At 38.3% G+C, this 16,089-nt stretch overlaps 1 protein-coding gene across 1 annotated transcript in view; it reads right to left on the bottom strand.

Annotated features, from left to right (window-relative positions):
• Positions 1 to 15,744, bottom strand: part of LOC125457214 (tyrosine-protein phosphatase non-receptor type substrate 1-like) — a 60,124-nt gene extending 44,380 nt beyond the window's left edge. Inside the window, exon 1 of the mRNA XM_059650031.1 lies at positions 15,627 to 15,744. The gene's annotated coding sequence lies outside the window, so the exon portion shown is untranslated. The remainder of the gene's footprint in view (positions 1 to 15,626) is intronic.
• Positions 15,745 to 16,089: the final 345 nt, after the last annotated feature.

The following is a 16,089-nucleotide window of genomic DNA, read 5'->3' as shown; positions in this document are numbered from 1 at the left end:
CACTCTCTGTGATCCATGCATAAAGATGTCCAGATCCCTTTGCACTGACACATGTTGAATCTGCTTCCCATTTAAATAATAGTTTGCTGTTCTATCTTTTCCAACCAAAACAGATAACCTTGCACCTATCCACATTAAACTCCATCTACCAGATACTGTCCCATTCTCCTAGCCTATCAATAACCATCTGTAAGCTCTTTATCTCCTCATCACAGCCTGCTTTCCCACCTATTTAAGTATCAACTGTTAATTTTGCTATGTTACACTCTGAGCCTGCTTGAAGATCATTTGATAGAGATTGTAAATAGCTGAGGTCTGAGAACTGAACACTGCAGCACCCCCACTAGTTAGAGTTCACCATCCAGAGAAGGACCCATTTATCCTGACCCTCTGATTTCTGTCAGTCATTCAATCCTTTATCCAAGCCAATACTCTGCTTACCCCACCCCTCACCCCAGATCTAAACTTTCTGAATCTGTCTTTTATGCGGCACCTTGTCAAATATTTTCTGGAAGTTTAGATGTAGCACTGGATCCCCATTTTGCATTTTTGCTGGTTACATCCTAAAAGAGCTCCAGCAAGTTTATCAAGAATGACTTGTCCTTCTTGGAAACCGTGCTGACACTGGTGAAATGAGCAGTGTTTTTTTCCAAGTGTTCCATTATCTCCTCCTTTATGTCTGACTCCAACAACTTCCCACTACAGAAGTCAAACTAAATGATCTATACTTGCCCTTTTTTTTTGCCTGTCTCCTTTTTGAATTAATGTGTTGCATTAGCATGTTTCCATCCACTGGTACCTTTCCAGAATTCAGGGAATTCTGGAAAATTCATAACTAATACATCCACTGTCTCTGCTGCCAACTCCTTTAATACCCTAGAATGCCGGTCTCTGGGACTTGTCTGCCCTTAATTCCATTAGTTTACTGAATACTCTCTCACTAGTTACAGTAATTTCACCAAGTTCCTCTGTAGTAACTGCAGTTTCTGGGAAAAAAATTATCTTCCACTGTGAAAACTGACAAAATACTGGCTTAGTGTTTCCACCATTTGTGTTTCCCATTATTACCTCACCACTTTAGTCCTCTGAAGAGCCAGCATTTACTTTCAGTATTGTCCTCCTTTTGTTATACTTACAGAAGATTTTGGTGCCAGTGCTTTTCATTTCCTACTAGTTTCCTTTTGTGGTTCATCTTAGCTGTTTTGATTTTATTTCTAATAAATCTTTGGTGTTTTGAAGTTTTCAAACCCTCCAGAGTGCTATTAACTTTAACAGTATGATAGAACATAGAACAGTACAGCACAGTACAGGCCCTTTGGCCCACAATGTTGTGCCAAACTTGTACCCGAAACCTAAGGTCTATCTAACCTCCACTCCTACCTTTTACTATCATCCATATGCCTATCTAATAGCTGCTTAAATGCCCCTAATAAGGCCGACTCCACTACCCTCTCCAGCAATGCATTTCATGCCCCTGCCACTCTGAGTAGAGAACCTACCTCTGACGTCTCCCCGATATCTACCTCCACTCACTTTAAAAGTATGTCCTCTTGTAAAAGCTACCTCCACGATTATGTCCTAGTTTTTGCACAAGACACTATAGAAATGCAAGCCATTCTTTTCTTCTTAATAATGTTAATTGTAAAGATATTGCAACATATTTGAAATGGTTACTGATGTCCAGAACTTCCTTTTTCTAAACATTCATCTTGACATTTGTGGTGCAATGACCCAGTTCAATCAGACAGAAACTAGTATTGTGTTCACCTCATAGGAAATAGGTCTCAGATAACTAATGCATGAAAAGGAAATGTTTTATCCTAAGTGAATTATTCAAAATAATTCTTCCTCCCTAAAATCCTGTAAGCAACAAAAATCTGAATACCTTTTCAATGTAGACACATCCCAATGCACATCACATGTGCAATTGCATGAAATAGTGAACATTGAACTGTATAAGCAGGTAACAAAGCGTGGAACTCGTTGAACACGGCAGGCCAAGCAGCATCTTAGGAGTACAGAAGCTGACATTTTGGGCCGAGACCCTTCAAGCAGATATTCAGTTTGGTGAACCAAAGCTTAGTTAAGGAGATAGGCTTGACGGAGCAGCATCCAGAAGGAAAGAGATAGGTTTAAAGGGGTTTTGTCAACAAATTAAGGTCTAAACAGCTGAAGATATGGCCACTGGTGATGGAATGAAGAAAGATGTCAGTGATGAACAAGAGGCCGGAATTGGATGAAGGTGCAGATCTCAAGAATTGTAGAGCTGGACAAGTTTAAAAAGAGAGGGAAGGGAGACACAAAGAAGAAATTGAAAAACAAGGGTGTCAATTTTAAAATGAAGGTGCTGCCAGATCAGGAGTTTGACGTAAGTCAGTTAGCATGCCTCCACTCTTATTCTGCAGACTCAACTTCCTTTTCTTTCCTTTTTATGCTTAAATTTTTTGAAAAGATCAGTTGGATACTGACCTTCTTATTCTGAGTATCAATTTAGGTAATGAGCCTTTTATGTGGTATTTTGTGAAATGCTTTCTTAAAATTCCTGTAGACAACAGCAATCACACCGCCTTCATCAACCGTCTGCATTATTCACAAAAAAATTTCATTGAATTTATTAAAGAGTAATTGGTCTTTTCCAAATTGCTACAGGCTGTCCTCAATTAATGCAAATGACATTTGTTATTTTTTTCTCCTTGATTACAGATTCTAAAAACCTTGCCACCAGCCTGTGGTTTCCAGGATTCATCTTACACCCTTCCTTGTAAAAGGATGTCATGTTTACACTCTGTCATTGGGTGCCCACTCCAAATGTAGGTAAGATTTGAAAGATTAAGAGAGGCACTTCCAATATCTCTAACCCTGACCCTTCCTATTTCATTTATCAAGCTGGGAGGCAAGACACCTGGATCAGGTGCTTGTCCTAGAAAAAACCAATATTTTCTGCATCCCCACTTTTCAATTCTCACACTACCTATTGTTTCCATTATGCTTTCACCATTTCCCTCACCCCCAAACCCCAGCAGACTCATAGGGCCAAATGTCTCACTTATATCCCTAAATCCTATGTTTTGAGAGATATTTTTGTCTGAATTATCATAATTAATGAACACTGAAACAAAGTTTTTCAAGTTCAAGCATTGCCCTGCATCTCTAAGCACACCTTTCTCCTAGTCAGATCCAATTCACCTCCTCCTACATGCTTCATCTTTATACGTTGACGGAAGATTTTGGATTTCCTTTTACATTGTTTGCCGTTTCTATTTTTTTTTGTTCCCATCCTATTTTCAGCTCGTCTCAAGCTATTTCATTTAAAATGGTGCTCACTTGAAGAATTCAATCTGAAATGCATCATGAACCACTTTTTTCACTTCGTCTTACCTATACCTCCCTTGTCATTCAACAATTCCTATTTTTGGTCCCCCTTTGCCCTATTGGAGTACAACCAGCCTTTAACTGATCTATCACTTCCTTTAAGGCCACCTACTGTTCTTCTAGAGATTTCCTTATGTAATTCCAATTTAACCCTGGTTCAATCTTTGCTCATCATATTGAAATTAACACTCTTCCATTTTTCAAAGTCATATTATTATCCCAATCAAAATTTGGGTAATCAAAGTCCCTAGGTATCATCACTCCATATTTCTTGAATGTCTCTAATAATTCTTTGAATATTTATTGTCCTAAAATCTCTTTTTTACTATTTGGAGGCCTTTAGAATACTCCAAGTAGTGTGATCTTATTTCTTTTAGCATATAGTCTCCACTCTTGCCTCCTCAAGGACATCCACTCTTCCAACACTGCCGTAACTTCCCTAATAATTTTCCCCTTCACAGCCTTTTCTAACAATATCATTGATTATGAGGATTGTGCAATAATGTACATCCAGATCACAATGCCACAAAGTTATTATCTCTACACTGCTATTTGTGCTTTCAGCTCAGCAGTCTTATTTGCAATATTTTGAACATTTGCATATATGCTTTGTAATCTTGCCTTTGCATTCCTTGTAGTCCCTTTTAGTTTGCTCCTATCTAATACTATGATTTCCCTCTCTAATACTGTCCAACGTTTACTTTTATAAACTGGTGCCTATTTCTCTGGCATGTCTAATCCTTCTCCAAACAAATTAGTGAACTTCCCTGTGAAGGCGTTGAATCCAGACCTGAATCCAGTGTGAAATTCATCGCTTTTGCTCAAGTATCTAAAGCTAATCTTCCAGTCACATATTTGTTTTCCCTACTTCCAATTTCTAATGAAATACAGCAATTACCATCTTTGGGATCTCATGTTTTCACTTCCATATCAACTCCTGAAAATCTGACAATGCCAGTAGCATGCAGAGTAGAAAGATCATCACGTCAAGCTCTAAGCAATGCTAACTTATCAAATATGATTAGTGAAGACAAATGTTGGTCCCTTACAGCTAGAAACAGGGCAAGATATATGGAGGAGAAATGTACAGCAGATCAATTAGATACATATTTTGGTTCTAGCTTCACAAAGCAGGACAAAAAAAATCCCAAAATTGTTGGGGAACATATGTTCTAGTGAGACTGAAGCTGATGGTGTTGGTGACACTGTTGGGATTAAAGGCAAACAAATCTCCAGAATCCGATAATCTATGTTCCAGGTACTTAAGGAAGTGATCTGAGAAAGAATGGTCATCTTTTATGATTCTACAGGCGTGGAGCTGTTCCTTTTTAGATTGGAGGGTAGCTAATGTATCACTATTTAAAAAGGAGGTAGAGAGAAGAAGTGGAATTAAAGACTGACTAGCCTGACATTGGTAGCAGGTAAAATGCTAGAGCCCACTTTTAACAACCGAATAGCAATGCACTTGGAAAACAGTGATAGGATGAAACAAAGCCAGCATGCTTTTACAAAGGGGAAATCCTGCTTGACAAATTCATTTGAATTTTTTTTTCAGAATATAACTATAACTAGTAGAGGTGAAAAAGGGGAACCAGTTGATGTGGTTCACTTGGGCTTTCAGAAGGCATTCAGTAAGGTCCCAAAAAAGAGGTTAGCATGGAAAATTAAAGCACATGAGATTGGGGGTAGAGTACTGACATGGATAAAGAACTGTTTGGCAGAAAGGAATCAAAGAGTAGGAATACATGGATAATTCTGAGTGTTGGTCATTTATCAGTGAAATGTCAGTTATTGACTAGTAGGGTATCTGTTCTTTTGCCCCCACTTTTCATAATAATATTAATGATTTAGATGATGGAACTAAATGTAATATCTCTGTTTTCAGATGACATGAAACTGTATAGGAGGGTGAGTTGAGAGGAGGATGCGGAGATACTTCAGTGTGATTTGGATAAGTTGAGTGAGTGGGCAAATGCATGGCAGATGAAGCAGTTGGGTTTTGTTTTGTGGAGTTATCCTCATTGGTAGCAAAAAAAGAAGGTGGATTTTTATCAGGATTTTGATTGATTAAGACAGATGAGGGAAAAATGTCTTTACCCTGTGGAAAACATTGAACGTTTTCATTCAGGAGATGGATATGCTTCTTAAGGCTAAAGGGGTTAAAGAGTATTGGGCAAAAGTGGGAATAGGGTACTGAGTAGGATGTGCAGACGTGATCATATTGAATGGCAGAACAAGATTAAGGGCCAAATGGCCCACTCTTGTCCATATTTTCTATGTTTCTAAGATTCTGTCTGCCACAGGTACACACATATTCAACAATATGAACAGCCCCAAACTAGTGCTACTATGAGGGAGAGACCATAAAGTTATCTGAAAATTGTTTTTTTTTGTGTATTTAAACCCAGAACTAGAGAGAGACATATAGCATGGAAGCAGACCTTTGGTCAAATTAGTCCACACTAAACTAGACCCAACTGCCTGTGTTTGGCCCATATCTCTCCAAATTATTCCTACTCATGTACTTGTCCAAATGTCTTTTAAACAATGTAACTGTATCTGCATCCACCACTTCCCCTGGCAGCTCATTCCACACATGAACCGCTGTCGGTGTAAAACATTGCCCCTCATGCCCTTTTTAAATCTTTCTCCTCTCACCTTATAAATATGCTCAGGTTTCATATTGAATGTTATAAATTATTCAGAGAAAAAAAAAACAAAAATGGCTGTTTGACATAATTCAACTATTTTTTAATTCCAGATTTTATTGAATTTAAATTTCACCATATGCCATGGTGAGATTCAACCCTATGTTAGCAGAACATTAGACTGGGGATTCTGGATTACTAGCCCAGTGATAATACTGCTATACTGTCATCTCCCCTAGATTAGTATTTAAGAGGTAATAAATTTGCAGGGCTGACTGGATAGAATGGGGTAGATTGGATTGCTCTGTAAAGAACTGATATGCATTCAACTCTTCCACCTGAACTCCATCGAGGAACAATGTTGCAATATCTACACTCATTGAAATCTGCTACCTACTGCAGTCATAACTGAAACTTCAGGGCTAGGCAAAGACACGCTGTTAGTGCCTATGAAGGTTGCCGTAGTCCCATCAGGGCCACTCAGCTCCAGATCCTCTTTTTTTTATAGCCTTGGCCCAATTGTGAACAAACTGCGGAACTTAAGAGTTGTGGTGAGAGTAGCTGCCCTGATATCAGGACTACTTTCGCCCAAATAGGACATCAAGAAGCCTCAGTAAAACTCAAGTTAATAGGAGTCAGGGGAATCATCTCTACCAGTGGTCACTAAGCTTTTTAAGCACACAACTACTTATTTGAATTTAAGTGCAACTCTGAGATCTTTCCCATAATCATTTTTAGTGCTGTATAAATCTAATACCAAGAATATATAAATGTTATTTTGTCTTTGACTCACTAAATCTCAGTCTGAGATTTGGTGAGTCAAAGACAAAATAATATTTATATATTCTTGTTATCTGCAAGAAGTCTGGTTTGAAGTTTGGGCTGCCTGTTCTACGCAGTCCATTTAAATGGTCATCTGTGAGGTGGATACAAAATTTGAATATGATGGTCTCATAGAGATATGCAGACTCAACGTACAATGTCACTCTAACAGCACAGGATGACTGAAGCAGGGATTTTTCTCTGTTTACAACTGCCCAAAAATCGCTGACCCTTGATCTCAATAACATTTTAGCTCAATAACCCTCCTAGCTCAATAACATTTTAGGTTGTAGTTGTCTCTATATTGACTGCTGATTTCATACATCAAACATCTGGTGAAATTTGGTAGCTAACCCATCAGTATCTACTTGAAAGAATGGATTTCAGAAAAACAGGGTGATTAGTTCCGTCACATCTAATTCCTGAAATCACCTGCTGAGTTCCTCTACCTACTTCACCATCATCCCAAGGACATTTAGGAATGAGCAGTGAATGTTGGCCTAATCAGTGATGCCAATATTCTCTGAATTTTTTAATTAAAAAATTCTGTTCTTGGCTCTTTCTACTCTTGGTTCGACATGGTGGCTCTAATACATCTGGAATAGTGGGCTGCTGCAGAACTGAGACATCAATTACTGACTGGTTTTCGGATTTTGATCTGCATGCATTACTGTCTATGGTCACACACCAGTTTGACATTGATGGGGTGAAGTACCTATCAGTCCCAGCCTAGGGAAGAGTAGACATAAAGTAGTAGGAAAGCGAGATGCACGCAGCTGATCGCGCTCTGCATTGTAGGAATCCTATTGAAGTCACTGCCTCACGCTGTTTGATTTATGCTGGCAAGATATTTCCAGCTCCCTTCTAACAAAAGTGCTCAGTGATCTGCCTGCTCCCACTTTACACAACAGTAAACCGCAAACTGCTCCCATCCACACGATGAGCATGTTCGCCTCTGTGTTTAGAGGCCAGTGCTACAAGTTCTGTCAAAGGAATCATGTCAGGTTTCTTTCCTGCATCAGAGCTACACTGGAGTGCAAACGTGGAGTATTCCACCATACTCCTGAATTGTGCCTTGTAGGTGATGGACAGACTTTGGGGAGTCAGAGGGGACAGTACTTGCCACAGAATTCACTGTTCTTGCAGCTACAGTATTTACCTGGCTGGTCCAGCACAATTTCTGGGAAATGATGGCACCAAGGGTATTGATGATAGCTTATTCAGCAATAGTAATCCCACTGAATATCAAGGGCATATATTTTGATTCTCCTCTGTTAGGCATTGCTTAGCACTTACTCTTCATAGGTGTGCTTAGCACGGAATACTCTACTATTGATGCTTTTGGGTAAGCGAGTCAGTGTGGTACACTGGGCAATCAGAGTTTGGTGGTTTGATGGGTCAGAGATATCTTTTTGGAGATATAGTCACTGACACTGACCACTCATGTTGGATCATTTAACCTTACTTGTGGCACTGCTGACTGGTCTTCATGTCCAGAATCCAGGAATGACCCCCCCAAGGTTCCATCCATGAGCGATGATATTGCTGTCCTGCCCACATTCACCCTTAAACTTCCAGTGTCAAGTTGTGAAATGTCCAGTTGTACATCAGTTTTTGTTCCAATACAAAGCACAAACACTGATGTACAATCATGTCTGTGGCAATCATGTTAGAATTAAGGATGAGACAGTTTTCTGCACTCAATGTTGAGTTCAACAATTTTAAATTGTAATCTCTGCCCCCTTTTTAAAAAAAATTCTCTTTAGTGGTACTCTTGTTTCTGATTCTTTAACATTCAGTAAGCAACCATATGCACCTCCTAGAAATATAACACCAATGAGGGATACTGCAGTTGCTGGAATCTGAAAAAGGCAGAAAATGCTGGAAATATGCAGCAAGCTTGGCATGTAAAGAGGAAGAAAGAAAGTTGAGATATCAAATTAGTGACATGCAGAGCATCAAAAGATCAGAACACCCAGGCATGTCAATTTTTTTCAAACTTTAGCCCTATTGCCACTACATTTGGCCTTGCACTATCAACAGTCTTTTTTTTAACTTTTAATCCATCCTGCCTTCTACTCTATAACAATCTTTCCTGTCTATTCATTTCCAACCATCAATTTGTTCACTCACTTAAAGCCTAATTCATCTCAGATATTCCCATTTCTGATGGATATCATTGCTATGAAGCATTAAGTCTGTAATGATATTGTCAGTTTTGTTTAAATATTTCCCATGTTTTTCTTTTGATTTTAGCCCAGAAGAACTTTCTACTTTTAGAACCATAGAGCTTACTTTACAACCAATCATCTGTCATCGCTGTAGTAACCTCTTTGCTCTCACTGCTTAGCGCCTGGAAGACATGATGCTATGCTTTGAATTGAATCCATTCCTTGCTGCAGGTGACCTTATGGCCCAGCTCCTTTACCAGGGTGACTTCCCTTTCTTGCAAGATTGATCCAGAGAGATGGGAATGTTCTTTGCTAAGGTTGCTATGTACAATTTTTGCAGAGCTTCTTGGACTTCAGGATAAGCAGCCATTGAATGTATTCCATCATTCAGCTACAGATTTGCGCATCAACCTGAACACAATCTTAGAAATTTTGACCCTGTCCACCCTACATTCAGTCTACATTTAGATTAAGTTCCCAATTAAGACCACTTGTTTTTGTTGACATCTTCCTATAATTTCCTTTGATCCACTACATCCTTCCTACTTGATAATGGTCTATAGATGTAAGTGCACCCATTTCATTCTTCCACTCTGACCAGATTGAATCTGTACTTAAACACTCTGAAACATCCTCTTTCTACAGCATTGTAAAGTTCTTCTTAGCCATTACGACCGGTCCTTCTCCTTTCTTCCTTGGTTATTTCTTCTGAAGACCTTGGACCCATCAATAATGAACATCCAGTCCTGTACTTGCCCATGTTTTGTAGCCTCCCACTCAGATCTGCACCCTCACAGGTTTACTGTCCCTCCAACTCTCTAGTTAAATGGTGTATGCCTTGAGACTTGGCTGTGATTTTATAGCCTTCCACTCTGAGCTGCTTCCTTGAAGACCAAATATCTCCTTGACTCCAGATAAGTGTGAAGGCCTTGAGAATTGAGAATACACAATTTAATGCCTCCTCCCCTGAGCAGCTCACAGGTTGGATGCCTCTCCAAGTTCCAAGTAGTTGGACACACTGGAGTTTCAGGTTATCTGATTTTGGCTCAACACAATTTCCACCAAGTTCTAACATGATTGCCACAGACATGACTGCACATCAGTTTTTGTGTTTTATATTACCCCTTTTCCAAGTTTTTTTTAAAATTTGGATCAATATGTAATTAACAGATATCTGCCAATATTCAAAATTATTCACCAGAAACCTGACACAAATACAAGTGAATTAAGTATTAAAATATGACATTGAACAGTCAAATATGTCAAAAACATAGCATTTGGAAATGAATAAAATGAATTGATTATTGGAAGGATGTGGTCACAGTGGAGGGAATGCAGGGGAGATTTACCAGGACGTTTCAGAGATAGTAGGAACTGCAGATGCTGGAGAATCTGAGATAACAAGGTATAGAGCTGGATGAAGACAGCCGGCCAAGCAGCATCAGAAGAGCAGGAAGGCTGATATTTCGGGCTTAGAGCCTTTTTCAGAAACTGGATGTTTCCCAGAGAATTTTACCATGAAGAGAGGCTGGATAAACTCAGGTTGTTTGTCTTCCAAGCAGAGAGTGCTTGGGGGGTGGGGGAGGGACGTGGCGGGGGTGGGGGCGGGGTAGGTGGACTGGATTGAGGTGTGTAATGTTATGAGGGGCTTGGAGATGGTAGATAGGAAACAGCTGTTCCTCTTAGCTGGAGGGTCAATAACAAGGGATGTAATTTTAAGGTGAGGGGCAGGGGGCTTAAAGGGGATTTGAGGAAATATTGCTTCACCCAGAGGGTGGTGGGAATTTGGAATGCACTAACTGGGAGGGTATTTCAGGTGGGAAATTTCAATCTTTCAAAAGGGCATGATAGAATCTTGAAATGTTACTACATTCAAAGCTAAGGGCCAAGTGCTGGAAAGTGGGATTAAAGTAGATAAATTAGTACAAGACTTGATTTCCTGTAGGGCTTTTCTGTGCTATATGACTCTATAGCGGTATTATTTCTGCTAAAATCCTGAACTAACAAAGGATTATTCTCCTGATATGATTGACAGTAATTTCTCATTTCCTGTTTTATCTGGTAGAAAGCTGCCTACCTTATTTTTGTTAATTTGCAGTGAACGGTCACTTTTCAAAGGGACTGCATTGTCAGAGAAAGCCAATGACTTTTGGGAATGGCCAACTGTGTATACACAATGTGTGCATAGTGCACACTTTCACTCCCAACAAACTATAAACAACCAAACATTTTAGGTGCAGTGGGCCCCAAGGTACAGTTTGGATTTTGTGGATAAGGGAATTCAGGAAGAGTGGATGAGTGAATGGTGGGACATTGTGGTTTTCCATGGGATATGCACATCACAGGCAAGGACAGTACTTGCTGTTCATCCTGAATTACCCTTGGGATTGTGTTAAAGACCCACAGTCGTCAACTGCCACAGTGCATCTGATGTGACTTTTCTGTAGTGTTTCAATATAATTGAGTGGCATAAAAGGATATTTTAGGGGTCAATTCAAAGTAAGCCACATTGCTATGGATCTGGAGCTAGGGATAAGCCTGAATAAGTAACAATGTTACTTTACTTTCCCTATTAGCAAACCAGAGAGGATTTATGGAGCAGTCGATCAGTGTTCATGGTCACCGTGACTAATGCTAGCTTTCAAATCCCAATTTATTTAGTAATTGAATTTAAATTCTACCAGTTGCCATGGTGGGAATGGAATCCATGTCCCTAGATCATAAGAGATAATGGGAACTGCAGATGCTGGAGAATCCAAGATAATAAAATGTGAGGCTGGATGAACACAGCAGGCCCAGCAGCATCTCAGGAGCACAAAAGCTGACGTTTCGGGCCTAGACCCTTCATCAGAGATCATTAGCTTGGTCCTCTTGAATACCAGTCCACTAACATTGTTGTTATGCCATCATAATCCCTGTATGTTATACGCAATTTCACTCATAATAACAAACATATTATTTTGTAAACTCCCACACTCTACTCCAAAATTGTTCTTTTTGACATTGGTCTCTATGATTATGGTTCTCGATTTGAGCATCCACCTGGTGACTTGACCGTGTAAGTTTTTAAGTTTTATTTAAATATTCTTGCTGCTTTGCAACTGATATCAACAGTCTCATTTGTGCTCTTGAATGTTAAGAGCTGTACAAACTACAAATACAGTGTTGCACTGCAAATAGTAAAACCTCTTATTGTCAGTTGCTTGGTTTTCTTGCTGTACAGATGATTTATTGGTTTTAAATTGAGTTAATTAGACATGTCAATACACTGTTTCAATAAAATACTTCAAATAAGATACAAAGTATCACAAGCCAGCAGCATTTCGAACCATTCAGTGAAAATTAAACCTAATACTATTTCTGTTAAGTTGCCACCTGGACAATAGACATTTGCAAAAACTTTCAGTAACATAGAAACACCTCTATCTAAATGAAAATATTTGGATTCAGAACTGTTCTGCAGTTCTTTAAGTTTTTACACTGAGGCAACACAGTGCCTCAGTGGTTAGCACTGTTGCCTCTCAGCGCAGGGGACCTAGGTTTAAGTCCAGCCTTGGATGACTGTGTTTGTGAAAAGTTACTTGTTGGGCTGAATGGCCTATTTCTACACTGTATAGATTCTATGAATCTAATGTGGGATTAATGGAAAAGGTATTCCAATGTATTATGGCAAACATTTCCAATGAAGATTACTGTGCATCAATTTAATCACTATAATTTCAGAACAAATAAATTTTATGTATTTATTCTAATCATATTATTCATAATGCATTAAGGCACCAAGTAATGAATGGGAATAAAATCAATACATTTGTCAATGGTACTAAAATAAGCATTTTATAGGATTATGGAAAGACTGTGACTACATGCAATGCTGATAGGGAAATAGTCTGCATTTATACAATACTTTATACTATTTTGACCACAATTTTCTTCAAAATAAGCCGCTGGATGACTTGTGCTCAAATTTATCTTTGACAAATAAACACCTGTGGATGTCATGTTACATTCAATGTGCTATATACATATAAGTTGCTGTTGTGTGTAATATGCATTTGAAGCCATCTTGATAGAGTTTCTCAGTGTGAGAAAATGTAGCATCAAACTGTTCATAATTTGTCTCAAATTGAGTATTAAGATGACAATACAGAAAGTTGAATAAACTTTAAATATACTTTTATGGAAGAGATTCGATAAAATAAATTTGCATCTCCTTATTAGAACATAAGCATGGAGTTAAAAAGTGGATTATATTTTGTCTTCCATATATCGTGTACAGTCTAATATAACATGGGCTCTATTGAACCACTTCTCACTCCCAAGGCAAGGTTGTGTGTAAAAAAAAATTTTCTCTCTGACAGGTCAGAAATCTGACCTATCTACTATGGTAGGCCTTGATGTTTTCTGATATTAAAACTTTGGAATTACGCAGTATAGGCTGCTTCAATTTACTTACTACAACAAAATACACATTGATCCTAGAGTGAAATGTAATGACTACCCTGTGACAATGCTTTGATGCTACCTCTAAATGCTTTAGGTAGATTTTCTGCAGGGAAACCATTCTGTGAGGCTGTGGGGAGAGCCTGTTTGTTTTCCTCTGAAAATAATCAATGAAAGTTTCTGTCCAAACGCACGTATACCCTTTGAGATCTGGAAATCATTAATTTCATTCAACAACTTTAATTTAAAGAAAATTTATAAATAATTAATCTTTGGGTTCTGAGATCTGAGAATCAGCAGATCTGTACTTAGGGCACAGCCGCTGCTCCAAGTTTAATATTGGTGGTAGGATTACTAAGCTATGGCATCCTAATAATTTGCAACTGAGACTTGAGTTTTCTTTTGTAGTTATATAAAATTTGCCTCATAGATTTTCTTGCTAATGATTCATTTTTTGCCATTATTAAACGTGTAAAGGTTATAGACTATGATTATTTTTATTCATCTATAGGATAAGGTATTGCTGGCTGGGCCAGCATTTATTGTCCATTGCTAATAGCTCATAGAGCAGTTGAGAGTCAACCACATCGCTGTGGCTTTTCAGTCACATATAGGACAGACCAGGTAAGGAAGGTAGATTTCCTTCCCTAAAGGACATTACTGAATCAGATGAGTTTTTATGACCGTCAATGATGGCTACAATGATGACCAATGATTGGACTAGCTTTTGATTTAATTCCAGGTTTTTGTTCAATTCAAATTTCATGATCTGCCGTAGAAGCAAAATACTGCAAATTCTGGTGAAATGCAACAGTTTAGACAGTATCTGTGAAGAGACAAACAGCTAACATTTCGAGTCCAGTTTGACTTAGTTCTTGGAGAGTCATACCCGACTTGAAACATTACCTCGCTTTTTCTCTGTACAGATGTTGCCAGACCTGTTGAATTTCTCCTACATTCTCGGTGAAACAAGCATAATCTGCTATGGTGGAATTTAAACCCACACCCCCAAGAATATTTTTCTGAGCCCCTGGGTTATTAGTCCAGTGACTATCCTTTAACCACCACCTTCCTTGAGGTCTGTCAGTTTTTATTCTTTCATTACCCCAGGATCAGAGAAATACTTATGATATTTCACACTAGAACCAAATTGTATCAGGGCTATATAAATGCTTTTGACATTCACATCACATGAATGTAATTAATCAAATATTTACAAACAATAATAAGTTAATGACTTTTTTTTTACTCACTGCTTTCAAGGATGTAGTACACTGTGGAATTAACAAGAATTTCTTTGACAAATAACACGTATTGGTGGATAGTAACTATTTCCTTTTCATGAACATGATTTTGTGTTGCTATCATGCTTCCAGTTAATGGATTTTTATAATTTTCACTTTCTTGGCTTGTTTTCTTGTCCAAATGTAAATGCAACTAAACCAAAGTTTCCTACCATTCAGCACGCTAGGATAAGAAAAATAATCTAACTTTGTTATCCCAACACCAACACCAACCTTTGGCCCTGGTTACATCAGTCTCTTATCTTTTAGGGGTCAATCTAAACATGTGCAGCCCCTTTGTTGCCAAGCGAAGTTTCAAATGTCCAATTCAGCCCTCTCCTATTACAGCATAGAATCATAATGGTCGGGGAATAAGACGATTGGCCTATTGACATCATGCTAACTCTTCACAAGAGTATTTTAACTATCTCTATTTCCCAAACCTTTAACAATAGCCCAATGTTTATCTAATTTCCTTTTAAAGACTTGGATTGAATCTATCTTCACCAACTCCTCAGTGATTGAAAAAAAGATGAAAATTTCCAATAAATCTAAATTCAAGTTTTTTTTCTCATAATTAAACTCCCTACATTCTGGGATCACCTGCTTGATTTTCTCTGAGGCATTATCAAATGCATCCATTGATTTAGAAGATAAAGAATTGTTCACTGATCACAAATAATAGATCATTCATTGTCAAAGGTCAGGAAAACAAAAACTCACTCACGTTTCTATGTGAGGCTGCCTAGTGACCTGCAAATGAATGGAAATTAATCATTTAATTGAAGCTGCCAAGACTTGCTGATCAGGGTAGTGCCAACATATCGATATATCTACAGATGAGAGCAAAATTATTTGAGAATGTAAATTCATTACATGCTACTTACACTTTTAAATTCCAGTGCCACTTATTTCATCTGCTTCAGGAAGGAAAAAGCGCAAGAAACAATTGATTGACTGTTAATTAATTTCAGCTTTTAGGCAAACTCCTGGAATCTCTCAAGTTCTGATGTTGAAGGCTCAAATTCTCTTTTATAGCTACTCGTGTAAGGGGCTGCTGTGAAACTAGAGCACATCTGATTATAATATCACTGTGTTGCTTCCTTCCTCTTCCAGCACTGCAAATGAGCTTGCACAAATATATTTCAGAGCTAAGGATTGCTCCAAATTGCCACTAGTCTGCTATAATTTGATTTCTTCATCAAACTATTTTGGAGCATTAATGTAGCCAGTGAACATGCTTTTCAAAGCAGGAAAAGCATCATCTATGAACAGAAACTGTGAAATGGCATACACATTGGTTATGATGTTAGTCATTTATTTGCAGTAGAAATCTTCCATCTATACCAA

This window comes from Stegostoma tigrinum, chromosome 12, assembly GCF_030684315.1.
Source record: "Stegostoma tigrinum isolate sSteTig4 chromosome 12, sSteTig4.hap1, whole genome shotgun sequence".
NCBI classification, from domain to species: Eukaryota; Metazoa; Chordata; class Chondrichthyes; order Orectolobiformes; family Stegostomatidae; genus Stegostoma; species Stegostoma tigrinum.
Note: the sequence above shows the minus strand (reverse complement) of the source record. Positions and strands in the feature narration are given on the sequence as shown.